The sequence below is a fragment of the Helianthus annuus genome, chromosome 10 (assembly GCF_002127325.2).
Source record: "Helianthus annuus cultivar XRQ/B chromosome 10, HanXRQr2.0-SUNRISE, whole genome shotgun sequence".
Classification (NCBI taxonomy): domain Eukaryota; kingdom Viridiplantae; phylum Streptophyta; class Magnoliopsida; order Asterales; family Asteraceae; genus Helianthus; species Helianthus annuus.
Window position 1 is genome coordinate 46,067,318 of NC_035442.2, and position 19,358 is coordinate 46,086,675.

General features: G+C 40.6%; 1 long non-coding RNA gene across 1 annotated transcript in view; it reads left to right on the top strand.

The window, feature by feature from the left end:
• Positions 1–14,638, top strand: part of LOC110884972 — a 56,659-nt gene extending 42,021 nt beyond the window's left edge. The window contains exon 6 of the long non-coding RNA XR_004869514.1: positions 14,555–14,638. This is a non-coding gene — a long non-coding RNA (uncharacterized LOC110884972). The remainder of the gene's footprint in view (positions 1–14,554) is intronic.
• Positions 14,639–19,358: the final 4,720 nt, after the last annotated feature.

The following is a 19,358-nucleotide window of genomic DNA, read 5'->3' on the forward strand; positions in this document are numbered from 1 at the left end:
CTATGGATTTTGTTACTGGCCTGCCTAGATCTCAGCGTGGGAATGATACCATATGGGAGATCGTGGATCGACTCACCAAGTCCGCACACTTCCTGGCTATAAAGGAAACGGATAAGTTCTCCACTCTCGCAGACATCTATCTTAAAGAAGTTGTTTCGAGGCACGGAGTGCCCACCTCCATCATTTCGGATCGGGATGCACGATTCACGTCAGAGCTATGGCAAGCGATGCATAAATCTTTCGGCTCACGGTTAGACATGAGCACAGCATATCATCCTCAGACGGATGGGCAGTCTGAGCGAACGATTCAGACTCTCGAAGACATGCTTCGGGCTTGCGTTATCGACTTCGGCAACGGCTGGGAAAAACATCTCCCTTTGGTGGAGTTCTCATACAATAATAGCTATCACACCAGCATACAAGCCGCTCCATTCGAGGCATTGTACGGTCGTAAATGCCTGTCACCTCTCTGTTGGGCAGAAGTGGGGGATAGTCAGATCACGGGTCCGGAGATTGTAGTGGACGCCACAGAAAAGATTGCACAAATACGACAACGCATGGCGGCAGCACGCGACCGCCAGAAAGCATACGCGGATAAGCGTAGGAAACCGTTGGAATTTCAGGTCGGGGACCGGGTTTTACTAAAAGTCTTACCCTGGAAGGGTGTGGTTCGTTTTGGCAAACGGGGCAAACTAAATCCGCGGTATGTCGGACCGTTCGAGATCATTGAGAAAATAGGCAAAGTGGCCTACAAGCTAAACCTACCAACTGAACTCGGTGCAGTTCACAATGTATTGCACATGTCGAATCTGAAGAAGTGCCTGTCAGACGAGACCCTCATAGTTCCTTTTAAGGAACTCACCATCGACGGGCGGTTGCAGTTCGTCGAGGAGCCAGTTGAAATCACGGACCGGGATGTTAAGGTCCTCAAACACAAGAGAATCCCTCTTGTCCGAGTTCGTTGGAACTCCAAACGTGGCCCAGCGTACACCTGGGAACGCGAAGACCAGATGACAGAAAAGTATCCCCAGTTATTCGGAACCAATGCAACCACTACTGAGGCTGAAGCTACTACTGCAGAATTTCGGGACGAAATTCCAAATCAACGGGGGGATGATGTGACACCCCAGGAAAACCAGTAAACGATACAACTTACCTAGCTTCCTCAGTAACCGCATGCTAAATTTCGGGACGAAATTTCTTTCAAGTTGGGGATAATGTGACAACCCGAGTTTTCAAGGTCTCTATTCGACTTATGTTTGTGCTTACTTGCAACGTGTGTTTTGTATTTATATGTGGTGGCAATATAAGTGAGTATATTATGATATATATTGAATTAGCATTATGATTGTTTAATTAAAACATGGAACCTAGCTGAAAAACCGTCACCCACGAAATCACTCACTCATGAAAACACTTTGAGTGTTTTCGTCCAACATGGACTCAACGAAATAAAAAAAAAGGGGGGCTTTAGGCCCAGTGGTGAATTATATATATTTTTGATACTTATCATAACCTTTACGGGAAGTTTTACAATCGGCAAACCCTAGAGCCCTACCGTGCGACGGCAGCCACAACCCTTCAAGTCTTTTCCTCCTCCTTTCCTTCGATCAGTTAGTGACCTCTTCATCTAGGCTAGTTTTTACTGTTGTTTGATTCTTGCATGATCACAGGTCTGTATGTGTATATTTAATCGAATGTTGATGTTTGTTATGCCTCCATATTAATGCTATGATGATTTTATACGATTAGTTTTGAATGAAACGATTATGTGATGATGTGCGTTGAGTTGTTAATGTGTGTGCAATCTTGAGTTATATGATGTCAGGATATCATCATACTTAGGGCAATGCAAACTAAAGACTGTCCACAAGATACATAAACTGCGATTTTGATTTATATGATGATAATGTTTACATGTCACATCTATGTGATTGAATTGCATGATAAGGATCCCTTATAATTAATTATGTCGGCCATTGTTATCATATTTAAATAGGATTGTCAGTAATCATGTGCTTGTTACATGTGCTTTTAGATTGGATATATGTCAACCTGCTACCATTGAATAATGATTGATGTTTGAACGATCCTATGTTGCAAGAGATATAACTGTGATATGATTACTTGGATTATTCGTAGTTGCTGTTGATGATGATGCCTTCGACGAAACCCCCCACCCAACGAAATCCCCACATAAACGAAATCACCTTACGTGATTTTGGCTAAGGTGATTTCGGCCCATATAGTGTTTTCGGCTCCAAGTGTTTTCGGCCCTAGGGATTTTGGCCCAAAGGATTTTCGCCACTTAGGCGATTTCGTCACATTGTATACTGTTAACTATTAACGCCATTAACTATGTGATTTAATTAAGTTAATTACTTGATTTGCTCTGTTAGTTTACTCAAACTCTAGTAATTTATTAACTCTGTTAGTTGTAACTCTGTTAATGGTACAAACTTTGTTAAGTCATTAACCTTGTTAAGTTGTTAACTCTTGTTAGATTACTTGATTATGACAAACATGATTACACTGTTAAGTTTATAACATTACTAGTTTAGTAACTCTATTAACTCTGTTAACTCGGTTAAGTTATATAACCCTGTTAGAATGATAACTCTGTTGATACGTCAATTCTGTGGTACATTAACTCTGTTAAACCTGTTAATTGATTTAACTGCTTACGTGATACATGACGTTATTTGCTAAGCACTTTACGACATAGATTTCATGTGAAATATTTCGGAACAAAACTGATTATGTATACGTGAGTACTTTAGGACGGGATTGACTACTTTGAGCACATAGTTTAGCATACCGAGCAAACCAAGGTGAGTTCACACTTTTACTAAGGCATGGGATTCCCAGGGCATGGGAATTGGGTTTTAAAGAAATAAGGTTGAATAGATCCGTACTGACACTGTTACTAGACTACCATACCATCGTCCTCGGTTGTGCAGGACACATACGTAAAACCTACGTATACTTATGCTACTCGCTATCCTCGGTTGTGAAGGATACTCACGTAAAACCTACGTGAAATTATACTCACTACTGACTCGGTTGTGTCAGGCACTTACGTAAAACCTACGTAAACCCCTGCGTACCCCTATCCTCGGTTGTGAAGGATTACTTACATAAAACCTACGTAAACTTGTACGTGTTACTGTTCTCGAGATATGTAGAACACCTATGGTTACGAATAGTCTAGTGGTTATACAACATGGGAAGCCCCCACCAATAGAACGTACTATCGGCCCAGTAGAGCCACATGTTACATACGAACTTACCATTACGCATTTACTTTCTGTAAACTCGCTCAACTAGTTGTTGATCCTCTGTTACATGCCTTGCAGGTCGTTAGATACATGGAGCTTGCACAGGGAGGAGCTGGTCGTTGTGGGCTTGGATCGTGATTGTTTCATTAAACACTTATGACATTTCACACTTTATTATGTTGGGTTTTACTTATACGCTTCCGCTAAACAGTGATAACATATTTATGTTTTGGAACACCTTTCATATGGTTTGGTTTGGTTAAATTGCAATTACTTTTACTTTATACATTGTTCTATATGATTGGTGGCTTGATCCTGGTCAGTCACGCTCCCAAGCGGTGATACTCCGCAGGTGGATTTTGGGGGTGTGACACCGTAAAACGGATCTTTCAATGATATCAAACAACCTATCGATTGTGCGGAATCCAATCAATAGGTGATTCAAGAAATAAGATGAAAACAAACAAGAACACTGAAATAACTTTTAACTCACACACGTTTTGATTACTTTAACAAGCAAAAACGTCTTGTATGAGTACACCACTACCAATCAATCGCCTCCCTCTCTAGCTCTCTAGAATATTGTGACAATGAGGTTCCACAGGTTCAAAGACTAAAACAAGTTAAAAACTTGTTTATATACATAGACAAACCCAATTCCCTACACGGGCTCCCCTTGGGCCTGCTTGGCCCCATGGCCTAAAGCTTGGCGCAAGTGACCTATAAAGGTCCAAAACCTAATACCAACTAACCCTGTAAGACCCAGTTCATAACCATAGCCCGTTATTGTTAATTTGATGCGTCAGTCTCACACTTTAGGGCCTAACATGACCTTTGATGTCAAAGGTACAAGACGTAATTGACATATAGTCTAGTGTAATCCATCCAGCAGGGGTTCCACAAAAGAGGAGTTTTGGCTAATAAGATTCTCAAACGATCGATTGCAATATGCAATGAGTTTACTCTGTGACAACCCTCAAAATCCCATGTATTCCGTACAATTTATTAATAATAATTAATGTGCTTGACGACTGTGTGAAATTACTTAACTGCTTTCTGATATCTATGTTATGCTTACATGTACTTGTTAATATACTAATAGTGTACAGAAAGGTCACTAAATAGTTCGTTATAATTTCCTAAGTGTTAGAAATTAAAAGGTTACAAAAATATATATAAAAGACACTTTGCGGATTAATTAAGCACTTTAACGGAACAGTATCAAACCGAACAACCGGACATTACCGAAACACTAAAATATTACCAGAGGCATCGTTTTTATTTTTCTGAACTAGTTATGGTCCCCGAATATCATATCACTCACTACATAAATATCTAGTAACTAAATCCCTAACTAGCACTTGAAATTCAACTACAAACTAACTAGTTGGTTAAGACCTACACCTAGACCCCCCCCACCTAGTCTACGGCCAACATGGCCCTTACACAATTGATTTTATTTCAATTGTTAAATGGATCTTGTTCCCCCATAATGGACACATTATCCAAGGGTTAAAATGGATGGATGGGTTATAAGAAGACACCTTGGGTTCTAGTCTCATTTCAACACACACGTAAACACACACTACTCTCCTCTCTTCCCCTCTTGATCTCGACCGACCCCAAGAACACCACCACCACCATCACTTGATCATCTTGAAGCATTCTAAGTGCACACATAGGTGTTAGAAGGCATACAACGAAGCTCGGTGCGTTCGGAAGTGGAAGGACCTTCTCTATTCGCTTTTATCCACCACTTTTACGCCTTTGATCTTCCCTAGCCTCGAGCTAGTAGTAAGTGACTCTAAACCTCTTCTTGATCTTGTCTAGAGTGGTTAATAAGAGTTTTGTCAGATAAATCGTGAACACTAAAAATCAAAACTAAAAAGTCTTGCTAGAGTGATGAACTTGTTGGTTAAAGAGTAAATAATGATGAAACATGGTAATACAAGATAAATCTGAAATATATGAGTATTAGTTTGCTGTAAATAACTTATAACCTGTTGTAAATCATTATTAGTATGAATGGTAATCATATGTGTGCGTTTTAGTAGCCTTTAGACTGATAACAGCTTGCTGATGTGTATTTTCAGCCGCCTTTAACAGGCTGTAAACAGGTCATAAACTCAACGAAAAACTGATATTTTGAGTCTAAAATGTGATATTAGGAAATACGGTTCTAATGGCACCGGAATCGTAATTTTTGGACTCCGTTTACTATTTTTAAATTGTTAATTTGTAACAGCAACTTAAGCTGAATTTTGACCAGCAATAAATGGGTGTCATACTTTCAGTCGTAACCTGAGTTTTGTGAGGAATCGGACCAGGAAATTTATACAGAAGATGACACCCGATGCATGTGTAATTACCCCACTGGAATTTCGTAAATCGGACACTCGATGAATTTTTAATAAATTGTTCCGTGGACTGTGGTCAGAAATACATAAATCTGAGTTCAGTCCGGAATATGATTTTTTATAAAATATTGGTAGTGAGCCGGACTCCGATATTTTTACAAAATAAAATATGGAACGTTTAAGACATCTTGTAGAAATTTGGGAATTTTTGGAATAATATAACTATTTTATTAAGATGTCCGAAAACAGCCGGTTTTGAATATAAATGCTGAATTGAGATAAGTTGTGACTTGCGTGTCTAAATGTCGAGTATGCTATCCGTGAATGATCTAACATGTTATATATGTTATGTGCATTATCGTATGTTTGATTTTGAGTGGGGAATGGATGGGAAACTTAGAGGGCATAAACCGTTAAAGTGATGCATGTTATGTGATAGATACGTGTAGGAACTTTATGTTCTATTTGAAAGCCACTAAATGACTAACTGGTAAATCATACTAGGACGTGATTGACCGACCTTGACTATTAGCTATATTGAGAATCTAACCGAGCAAACCGAGGTGAGTTCACACTCTTTCTAAGGCATGGATTCCCAGGGGTTTGGAATGGGATTGATTAACTACTTATACTATCATTTCTATTAGACTACTTTTTACTGTCCTCGGATTGAAGGGCACGTACGTAAAACCTACGTACACGATCATAAGACCATCAACTCTATCACTTTAAGTCCCTCATTTACCGACTTAATCGCCGAGGCCTATGGCGAGCGGGTCATTAGTTAATAGCGCTATTAGGTTTAACAAACCTCACACCGTGCCAGTCGGACGGGCGTGTACTAATGGACTATGGGCAAAGGGTCAATGCTGATAGACATTGACTTAGGGCACCTCTTATATTTTCGTAGCAGTCGATACGCGTGGTCTAGTAACACATGGGAAACCCCCACTAATCTTCGCAAACATGTCAGAAAGACCGCGATGCAAACTTATACGATACATGGTTTTCAAAACGAACAGATGATTTACGAAACAAATGCTATAACTAAACAACCAACTGTGAATTCACTCAACTTTGTTGTTGACTCGTTGTTACATGCCTTACAGGTCGCTAAATGCTTGGAGCTTGCACGTGGAAGGAGTCGTTGTGGTGTACGGACTGTTATGTTCCGTGCTTAATATTTGAAATCCTTATGAACTTATAAAATTGACTTTTGAACTTTAACTTATAAACTATGGACTCATATTTTGGTATCACGTATTATGCTTCCGCTGTTTAATTTAAAACTCGGTTAACTAGCTTTTGGTCACCAATCGTATTGTGGTTGGCTTTATTTACTTAAATACGTTGTTCAGTATGATTGGTGGCTCGATCCTGGTCATGTCACGCCTCCAAGCAGTGGTACTCCGCATGGTGGATTTTGGGGGTGTGACAGATTGGTATCAGAGCCATTGGTTATAGTGAACTTGGTTTTAAAAAGGGAAAAGCTTTTCGATAAAACCAGACTATAACCTGTACAGTGCTCAACGATCCACAACGACGCTTTGCTCCACGTGCAAGACTCGACACCATAAGTGGTATGATCTATGTTATATTGTCGGTTAGATAGTTTACACTGTGCATTAGTTAACGTGATAACTGCTACTTGAACCTTGTGTGCTTACTCTCTACTGACGTCCCACACTTACGCACTTTCATGACACTTTTCTCACTTACGTTGCTTCGTTATGAAGATCATGAGCGGACGCGGAGGACGTATCAACCTTACTCAAGCCCAGTTGACGGCTCTGATCAACGAACGAGTTGCTGAGGCACTCGCAGATGTTCCTGCAGGAGGTATAACCTACTACTTCGACCTATCTTAGGACGTTTAGACCTTACCTTCGCAAACCTACCCTCGTGCTTAACCTTGTCATTTATTCTCGCACCACAGGTCAACATGCTCAGCCTCCTGTGTGCACGTTCAAAACCTTCATGGATTGCCGACCAAGCACTTTCAGCGGCTTAGAAGGTGCTGTAGGCCTTCTTCACTGGTTCGAGAAGCTTGAGTCTGTTTTGAGATGTGTGAATGCCCCGAAGATCGAAGGGTGAAATATGCTACTGGAACACTTGAAGGAGCTGCGTTAACCTGGTGGAAGGCGCAGGTTCAACTACTAGGACTGACAGTTGCTAATGCCACACCCTGGAATGGTTTTAAAGAGCTGATCAAGGAGGAGTACTGTAGTCGGGATGACATCCACAAGCTAGAAGTGGAATTTTACAATCTGAAAATGACGGGATCTGAAATCGAGGCATACACGAAGAGGTCAAACGAGCTGGCCATCCTGTGCCCCACTATGGTGGACCCTCCCTACAAACACATTGAGCTGTACCTTAAGGGCTTGGTGCCAGAAATTCAAAGCCACGTAACCTCAGCTAACCTTGGCACTATACAACAAATCGTCAAGTTGGCTCATCGTCTCACTGATCAGGCGGTTGAGCAGAACAAACTGCCCAAACGTATTAGCGCCACTACTTCTGATGCTCCCAACGACAACAAGCGAAAATGGGATGGAAACTCCAGTAAGGGTTCTGCTTCGGTTCAGTCTCAGCAGAGAAAGACTGATGGCTACCAGAGTCCTGGTCAGCAATCCTCCGGTAATCAAGGACAGGGTGGGTATCGAGGAAACCACCCGAAGTGCAACAAATGTAACAGACACCATAGTGGTCAATGCAAGAAAGGACGTTGTCAGAGGTGTCTCAAGATGGGTCACGAAGCCAAGGATTGCAGGAGCTCACGGCCTGCAAATCAGAATCGCCAGCAGCAACAGCAAGCACCGCAAAATCAACAACAGCAATAGGGCAACAGGGGAAGCTTTCAGTGTGGCGCTGAAGGCCACTTTAAGAAGAACTGTCCCCAGCTTAACCAAAATCAGAACAACAACCAGGGAAACGGGAACAACAATGGAGGTAAAAACGGGGGTAACAACAATGGTAATGGAGCAAGAGGTCGTGCTTTCGTGATTGGTCAGGGTGATGCAAGGAACGATCCCAACGTTGTGATGGGTAAGTTTCTTCTGGATGATTTCTTTGTTACTGTTTTATTTGATTCGGGTGCCGATACTAGCTACGTGTCCTTAGAAGTTAGCCAAATGCTTAAGCGCACTCCAACACTTTTGAACACCAAGCACACGGTAGAAATAGCAAACGGTAAAAGTCTTGAAGCCACCCACATAGTTAAGGGCTGTAACCTCGTCCTAGCTGGTCAGACCTTCTCCATCGATCTTATTCCTATCGTTCTGGGTAGTTTCGACGTTGTCATTGGAATGGATTGGTTATCTCAACACCAAGCGGAGATTATTTGCAAGGAGAAAATCGTCCGCATCCCTCGCCCTGGTAAAGAACCCCTCGTGATTCGTGGCGACAAGAGTGGTGTTGTTGTAGGCATCATCTCTTTCCTTAAAGCCCAGAAGTGTTTACGGAAGGGCCACACCGCTATCCTAGCCCTCGTTACTGAGGCATCCGCAGAAGAAAGGAAGATAGAAGACATTCCTATTGTGCGCGACTTTCCTGAGGTATTTCCTGAGGAATTACCTGGTCTTCCGCCTCATCGCCAAGTTGAGTTTCAAATCGAGCTAGCTCCTGGAGCAGCGCCCATAGCTCGAGCCCCTTATCGTCTAGCTCCATCGGAACTTGAAGAACTGTCCACGCAACTACAAGAACTCTTGGAAAAAGGGTTTCATACGTCCTAGCTCTTCGCCATGGGGAGCTCCAGTGTTATTCGTAAAGAAGAAAGACGGTACCTTCAGGATGTGTATTGACTACCGCGAACTCAACAAGGTGACCGTGAAGAATCGTTATCCTCTTCCACGCATTGATGACTTATTCGATCAATTGCAAGGGTCGAGTTTCTATTCTAAGATTGACCTAAGGTCAGGCTACCATCAGCTAAGAGTCAGAGAGGAGGACGTCTCCAAAACAGCATTCAGGACTCGTTACGGCTATTACGAGTTTCTGGTTATGCCATTCGGGCTGACGAATGCACCAGCGGTATTCATGGACCTCATGAATCGAGTGTGCAAGACTTACTTGGATAAATTTGTCATAGTCTTCATCGACGACATCCTGATCTATTCTAAGAGTCAGGAGGAACACGAGCAACACCTGAGGCTTATTCTGGAACTACTTCGTAAAGAGCAGCTGTATGCCAAGTTTTCGAAATGTGACTTCTGGCTTCGCGAAGTCCATTTTCTGGGCCATGTGGTAAACAAGGATGGGATTCATGCTGATCCGTCTGATCCGTCCAAGGTTGAATCGATCAAGAACTGGCCTGCACCCCGCACACCAACAGAGATCCGCCAATTCTTGGGTTTGGTAGGATATTACAGAAGGTTTATCAAAGATTTCTCCAAGATTGCGCAACCTCTCACTTCACTGACTCAGAAGGGTGTCACCTATCGTTGGGGTGAGGCACAGGAGTCCGCATTTCAGCACTTGAAGGATAGACTCTGTAGCGCACCTATCCTCTCATTGCCTGAAGGCACAGATGATTTTGTGGTTTATTGCGACGCTTCCATCCGGACTTGGTTGCGTGTTTTGATGCAACGCGACAAGGTCATTGCCTATGCATCACGCCAACTTAAAGTTCACGAAAGGAACTACACTACTCACGATCTGGAACTGGGAGCAGTTGTTTTCGCGCTTAAGATATAGAGACATTACCTGTACGGTACCAAGTGCACCATTTACACCAATCACAGGAGTCTCGTGCATATCTTCAAGCAAAAGGAGTTAAACATGCGACAACGCCGATGGGTAGAGCTCTTGAATGATTACGAATGCGCTATCAAGTATCATCCGGGCAAAGCCAATGTTGTGGCCGACGCCCTCAGTCGAAAGGATACTATACCTAGGCGTGTACGTGCGTTACAGCTTACCATCCAATCTAACCTTCCAGCTCAGATTCGCGATGCTCAGGTTGAAGCATTGAAGGCAGAGAACATCAGAGCTGAGTCCCTAAGAGGATCGAGGCAACGGCTAGAACAAAAAGAAAACGGCGCCTACTATGTTAACGGATGCATCTGGGTTCCATTGTATGGAGACTTGCGCGAGCTTGTGATGGATGAAGCGCATAAGTCTCGTTACTCAGTACATCCTGGTTCGGACAAGATGTACCATGATCTCAAGACTACATACTGGTGGCCTGGTATGAAAGCCAGCATAGCGACCTACGTTAGTAAATGCTTGACTTGTGCTAGAGTCAAGGTCGTATACCAGAAACCATCAGGCCCACTTCAACAACCAGAGATCCCGAAATGGAAATGGGAGCAAATTTCCATGGATTTCGTTACTGGTCTGCCCAGATCTCAACGCGGAAATGATACCATTTGGGTGATCGTGGATCGACTGACCAAGTCTGCACATTTTCTGCCTATCAAAGAAACGGATCAGTTTTCTACTCTAGCAGACATCTACCTAAAAGAAGTGGTATCAAGGCACGGAGTGCCAACCTCCATCATTTCTGATCGTGACGCTCGTTTTACCTCTGAACTATGGCAAGCTATGCATAAGTCTTTTGGCTCATGATTAGACATGAGCACCGCTTATCATCCACAAACGGATGGGCAATCTGAACGCACCATTGAGACTCTCAAAGACATGCTTAGGGCATGCATGATCGACTTCGGCAACAGCTGGGAAAAGCATCTTCCATTAGTGGAGTTTTCATATAACAACAGCTACCACACCAGCATCCAGGCTGCTCCGTTCGAGGCATTGTATGGACGCAAGTGCCGATCACCTCTCTGTTGGGCAGAAGTTGGTGACAGTCAAATCACTGGTCCAGAACTTGTAGTAGATACAACCGAGAAGATTGCTCAGATACGACAGCGAATGGCAGCAGCTCGTGACCGTCAGAAAAGCTATGCCGATAAGCGAAGAAAACCACTCGAGTTCCAGGTTGGGGATTGAGTGCTGCTCAAAGTCTCACCTTGGAAAGGTGTAGTCCGATTTGGCAAACGAGGCAAACTCAATCCGCGTTATGTCGGACCGTTCGAGATCCTTGAGAGAATTGGCAAATTCGCTTACAGGCTGAACCTACCTGAAGAACTCAGTGGAGTTCACAACGTATTCCATGTGTCGAATCTGAAGAAGTGTCTGTCAGATGAGACCCTCATAGTTCCTCTCAAAGAGCTCACAATCGACGACAAGCTGCGATTCGTTGAGGAACCAGTAGATTACGGATCAAGACGTTAAGATTCTCAAGCACACCAGAATACCTCTCGTCCGAGTTCATTGGAATTCCCGTCGTGGCCCAGAGTACACCTGGGAACGAGAAGACCAAATGAAACTCAAGTATCCCCAGTTGTTTAATAAACACACAACCACTACTGAGACTGAAGCTACTGCAGAATTTCGGGACGAAATTCCAAATCAACGGGGGGATGATGTGACACCCCAGGAAAACAACGCAACTTAACTAGCTTCCTCAGTAACCACGCGCTAAATTTCAGGACGAAATTCTCTTAACAGGGGGAGAATGTGACAACCCTCAAAATCCCATGTATTCCGTACAATTTATTAATAATAATTAATGTGCTTGACGACTGTGTGAAATTACTTAACTGCTTTCTGATATCTATGTTATGCTTACATGTACTTGTTAATATACTAATACTGTACAGAAAGGTCACTAAATAGTTCGTTATAATTTCCTAAGTGTTAGAAATTAAAAGGGTTACAAAAATATATATAAAAGACACTTTGCGGATTAATTAAGCACTTTAACGGAACAGTATCAAACCGAACAACCGGACATTACCCGGAACACTAAAATATTACCAGAGGCATCGTTTTTATTTTTCTGAACTAGTTATGATCCCCGAATATCATATCACACACTACATAAATATCTAGTAACTAAATCCCTAACTAGCACTTGAAATTCAACTACAAACTAATTAGTTGGTTAAGACCTACACCTAGACCCCCCCCCCACCTAGTCTACGGCCAACATGGCCCTTACACAATTGATTTTATTTCAATTGTTAAATGGATCTTGTTCCCCCATAATGGACACATTATACAAGGGTTAAAATGGATGGATGGGTTATAAGAAGACACCTTGGGTTCTAGTCTCATTTCAACACACACTTAAACACACACTACTCTCCTCTCTTCCCCTCTTGAACTCGGCCAACCCCAAGAACACCACCACCACCATCACTTGATCATCTTGAAGCATTCTAAGTGCACACATAGGTGTTAGAAGGCATACAACGAAGCTCGGTGCGTTCGGAAGTGGAAGGACCTTCTCTATTCGCTTTTATCCACCACTTTTACGCCTTTGATCTTCCCTAGCCTCGAGCTAGTAGTAAGTGACTCTAAACCTCTTCTTGATCTTGTCTAGAGTGGTTAATAAGAGTTTTGTCGGATAAATCGTGAACACTAAAAATCAAAACTAAAAAGTCTTGCTAGAGTGATGAACTTGTTGGTTAAAGAGTAAATAATGATGAAACATGGTAATACAAGATAAATCTGAAATATATGAGTATTAGTTTGCTGTAAATAACTTATAACCTGTTGTAAATCATTATTAGAATGTATGGTAATCATATGTGTGCGTTTTAGTAGCCTTTAGACTGATAACAGCTTGCTGATGTGTATTTTCAGCCGCCTTTAACAGGCTGTAAACAGGTCATAAACTCAACAAAAAAACTGATATTTTGAGTCTAAAATGTGATATTAGGAAATACGGTTCTAATGGCACCGGAATCGTAATTTTTGGACTCCGTTTACTATTTTTAAAGTGTTAATTTGTAACAGCAACTTAAGCTGAATTTTGACCAGCAATAAATGGGTGTCATACTTTCAGTCGTAACCTGAGTTTTGTGAGGAATCGGACCATGAAATTTATACAGTAGATGACAACCGATGCATGTGTAATTACCCCACTGGAATTTCGTAAATCGGACACTCGATGAATTTTTAATAAATTGTTCCGTGGACTGTGGTCAGAAATACATAAATCTGAGTTCAGTCCGGAATATGATTTTTTATAAAATATTGGTAGTGAACCGGACTCCAATATTTTTACACAATAAAATATGGAACGTTTAAGACATCTTGTAGGAATTTGGGAATTTTTGGAATAATATAACTATTTTATTAAGATGTCCGAAAACAGCCGGTTTTGAATATAAATGCTGAATTGAGATAAGTTGTGACTTGCGTGTCTAAATGTCGAGTATGCTATCCGTGAATGATCTAACATGTTATATATGTTATGTGCATTATCGTATGTTTGATTTTGAGTGGGGAATGGATGGGAAACTTAGAGGGCATAAACTGTTAAAGTGATGCATGTTATGTGATAGATACGTGTAGGAACTTTGTGTTCTATTTGAAAGCCACTAAATGACTAACTGGTAAATCATACTAGGATGTGATTGACCGACCTTGACTGTTAGCTATATTGAGAATCTAACCGAGCAAACCGAGGTGAGTTCACACTCTTTCTAAGGCATGGGATTCCCAGGGGTTTGGAATGGGATTGATTAACTACTTGTACTATCATTTCTATTAGACTACTTTTTACTGTCCTCGGATTGAAGGGCACGTACGTAAAACCTACGTACACGATCATAAGACCATCAACTCTATCACTTTAAGTCCCTCATTTACCGACTTAATCGCCGAGGCCTATGGCGAGCGGGTCATTAGTTAATAGCGCTATTAGGTTTAACAAACCTCACACTGTGCCAGTCGGACGGGCGTGTACTAATGGACTATGGGCAAAGGGTCAATGCTGATAGACATTGACTTAGGGCACCTCTTATATTTTCGTAGCAATCGATACGCGTGGTCTAGTAACACATGGGAAACCCCCACTAATGAACTGATGAGTCGATTTGTGATGTTATGGCTACTGGGTCGAAGGTGATGATGCTGATGAGGTCAGCGGTGATGGTGCTCGACGAAATCGCCGGCGACGGTTGTTGAGTCCGACGATGATAGGGGTGTCTGACTCGGGTTCAGCTCAGGTTATATATAGTTCGATTCGGGTTTTGTTTTGTTCATGTAGTATGTAGGTTCTGATGTGGTTCAAATTTTGGGACAGATTCGGGTTCGGAATTCGGGTCTCGGCTCAGATCGGGTCCAGTTCGGTCAGAATGGTCAATTTCAGATGTGGTTCGAGTCAACTCTGTCAACCGAGTTAACTCGTTCAACTCAGACAATGCGAGTCAACTCAGCTCGATGCGAGTCAACACAGCGGGTATGGGTCAGACGGTTCGGGTCACGGCTTCTGTTCACATGTTCGGATCAAGTTCAGCAAGGTCAACGGTTCGGTCCGGGTCAAGCGGCTTCGTGTCAGAGTTCGTGGAACAGTACGGTTCGTGTCAGACTCAGTCAAACCGAGCCAACCTGGGTCAAACCCGGTCAACTCAGCCGGTCGACTCAGTCAAACTGTGGGTCAACTCAGTCATACTAATTGATGGAATGGCACGAGGATTTGGTAAATAATAACGTCATGTTTATAGTTTATGTTGATGATATTTAGAGATTATTTTACTAGCGGAACTGAGCTCTCAAACCAAATCATATAATAAAATTATTATATATAAACTTTGCGGAATCGTATATTTAACTAGAGCATATAACTCGCTTTAACATACCAATACAATGTTGAAATGATTACTGTTTGAATTGTTGATTGGTTTTTGAAAAATAACCACAACATGTGTTGTCGAGGGCGTCCAAAAACAGAGGAAACTCTGCCCGTTTTTCGAGAAAATCCGTAAAATAATTCAAACTATCGAATTAAAGTAACCTTTTATGAAGAACGAATACAACTAAATAATTACTTGCGACAAGCTTTGCAACTATTCGGAAATCATTTTAAAGCAAATAAATATCGTTATTATATTTATTTTTAAGCTTGAAAATTTCGTAAATCTTTTATAAAAATAAATATAATTACTTATATTGTTTTTTTTTTTAAAAACGGCCAAACCCGATTTCGTTTATCCCATTTACATATAGGTTGCTTATTTATCTCAAACGTCAAATAACACGAGTTCTTTTATAAAAATACATATAGAGTATATGTTTATTTCGAATATCAACTGACACAACAATTGTTTTACTAAAATAAATATAGTTTATATATTTATTTGAAACGACAAACCACAACCATTCGTTTTATAAAAATAAATATAACTTATATATTTATTTTAAAGTTCGCACATCATGAATCCTTTTATAAAATAGATATAGATTATCTATTTATTTTAGACTTCAAATAAACAATTCTTTTACTAAATAAATATAACTTTTTATGTTTATTTTAAAACGCCTAAACGGCATCTACATATATTTCGACATATACAAGTCTGTTATATGCAATTTTCAGATGAATATTCTTTTTATACACGTACAATTTTGCAAGACCATATATTTATATGTTTTATATAAATATTTATTAAATATTTATATACTATAAAGCTCATGAAAACTAAGTCTTCCCAAGACTTGTTACTCCTTAACGACGTTATGTGAGCTAAAAAAGTTTAACTTAGTCATTTTCGTTAAGACCGTCGAATCGTTCGATTAACGATTCGGTAGAGCTCGGTGACATGTAGTTTAGTTACTGCGTTTATTTAGAAACTTATTAGATATTCCCTGTTAGGAATATTGTTGAATGCACACTAGCGAGTCTCGTCTTGGAAACGACATCGCAAAGTCGTATTGAGCTAGCTTTGCACAGGAATATTCAGGTGAGTTCATAACCCCCACTTTTTACTATTTTACATTTTTATAAATGTTTTCGGGGGTGGAAAGACATGCACATTTTTTCAGAAAACATACAAAGTTTTCGATAAACAAAGACTGTATATTTTTAGACAAAGCACGTCTTGCAAGAACATACACAGTTTTGAACAAACGCAAAACTCGTATTTCTAAATCATATTACTAATGGATTTCGAGGAACTCAAATGATTTACGAAAGGTTTATACTAAACATTCCGGTTTTTACAAAACAAATGCGTATTTTCGAAACGTGAATGATTTCCATAACTAGGGATGGATCGTCTGGTGACAATATAGAGGCTGGGGAGGTTCAGCCTTAGTGGGGTAAATACATGTTACAATTAATACAGACATTTTTATACATGGTATGGTTAGCTTAAGGAGGGTTGGGACGTTCAGATCATGTGAGTGGGTAGGTAGAACTAAAGGCCATTAATCCTCGTTGTAGGACCGAGGGACATTAGTGATAGATCTATTTGGGTGTAGCGAGCCCCACTCCTGAGTCCGCCGAGTGGACCATGTGGTGACTAAGTGCCCGACGTACAAATCTGCTAGGTTTGAGTCTTCCTGCATCACTTCACACATATCAATGGCTTTGCAAATCATTGGTGATCTCTTTTTCCTTATTGCTACATACCAGGGACATACATACTTACAAAAATACCTGATTTTTACAAATTACATACCGTATCTCATATGAATTCAAAGCATAGGATTATGCGGGCATGGAGTAAAGGTCAGGGTGGGCATTGACGGTTATACAAATTTTACAAATACGAGATTTTACAAATACATGGTTTTACAAACATAATGCGTTACAAATACAAAGTTTCCATATAACTTGGCAAGAAAATGATTTCTGAATTCATTTTCTCTATATTATTTCACAAACCGGTTGTTCAAATAATTTATTTCAAATCTTTTACAAACAAGCTATGAACTCGCTCAACTTTATGTTGACTTTTTGGCATGTTTCCTTCTCAGGTTACTTTTCAAAGTTATGGCACGGTTGGAATAGGAGAATCATTGGAAATTCGAGTACTTAGCAGGTGTTCAATTTTTAGAAGTCTTAGCTTATTTGCTTCCGCTGTGCAATGAAGATACCAGTCCAGTCACACCAGCTCTGATAATTTTGGGGTGTGACAGATTGTTATCAGAGCTATAGGTTACAACGAATTAGGTTTCTGTAGGAATACCTAGGCTCTAACCTCACTTTTCTCTGGGACTTAGACTATTAATACGTACAGAACGCCTAGTACTCGAATATGGTCTCCAACCGTTGCCGAAAACAAAAAGGTCAGAATTTTGATTTTTAAACATACGCTATTGTGGTGCTTCATACACGGTTCACAAAACAAATACGCACGGTAAACAAAACTCTGAGAGTTTAGGAAACATGCATTTAAGACCTTCGGAAACTTATGTCTAAGTTCATTAAAGGTCATCACGTAGGAACCGCGAATATTAACTCGGGCACATATTATTATCCATATTGTCTATGATATTCTAACTTCCCGAGCAGGCAGCCTACGCATAACAAAAACGCTAGTGCACGAGAATACATGGAACTCAGTCTTTACGTCAACGGATGTCGGAGTACATCACGTCTTACGCGAAACATAACGCTAGTGCACAGGTATACGTGAAACTTAAGCTATATGTCAACGGAGGTGGAAGTACGACACATACGACTATCGAGGCGAGGCCTTTTAAAAGACACGATGGCGTAATTCAATGACGACGCTAGATTCCTGTGAGCAGGAGGACTAATGACCAGAAAACACGACAACTTGTCACGCGACCCTGCAACGACACGGATCACTCCAAGGAAAAGACGTATGCCTCCACATCCCCCTATTTCAGTTAACGACGAATACGCTAAGTTCGACATTCCATGGTAATGTCAACTAATAACCGACCGTCACACGAAACCCCAGGTAAAGTCCTCAAATTTCTTTTGTTAAAATTTCGACTTTCACACTTACTGAGTAGATTTTCGTATCTCTACTCCTCTTAATGGTCATTGTATCACGATCATTTCCTTCAGTATAGCGAATATTCATAGGCTTCATTTCTTGAAAATTCATATGCTACGCATGCATCGTTTGTTGCGCATGTGGTTTCGTTTCGAATGAGCGTTTCATCAAAAGTTCAAATATTGATTCGCTAAACCTAATTATTGATTTGTGATTCGAATGACTCGCATTATTGTAATGGTTGGCTCCCTTGTTATCAAGTCAACACATTTTCTTGAAATTTCTTTTCTTTAAAGTTACATACATGGTTTTCATTGCGACCATGCCGAAAGTTTTCTTGTCGATACATGTATTTATTGTCGGCTTGCGCCGAAACCAGGTTCGATTGTTTGAACTTCTTCATTTCACTCATTCAATTCAAGATACCATATGATGTATTGAAGACATCATAGTCAAATTCGTTTTAACAAGTGTTTCATTTGTTCCAAGTTGAAGTAAACTTGTTGGGCATTCGACTCCATTAAATTGTTTGTTGATTTCGACACCTTGTGGTGGTATTTTCACTTGTCTGAAGCCGGAGCTAAACTCGTTTACATGTCTCATGCACAGATTTAACTATTTATTTATTGATTTGCTTAAAATCCGCTTTGATTTATCATATTACAGCAGTCTTAACACAATCGTGTGTTAAGACAATGGTACACCAGTTCATTTTAAATTCCGGTGTACCTACTAATGGTACATTCATTTATCGATCGAATGTTTTGCGAAATTCATTGCTTCTTCGTCTTCGATCGAAAACATTATTTCTTTGATGTTCCATTTTCAATTGAAAATTCTATAATGTCATTTGAAACAAATTTTCATATTTACTTCACTGCGCTTTCAATTGACTGTAAAACACAGGTGATACTTGTTCGATCACCTCTATTATTGAATTGTTTCATTCATTGCGA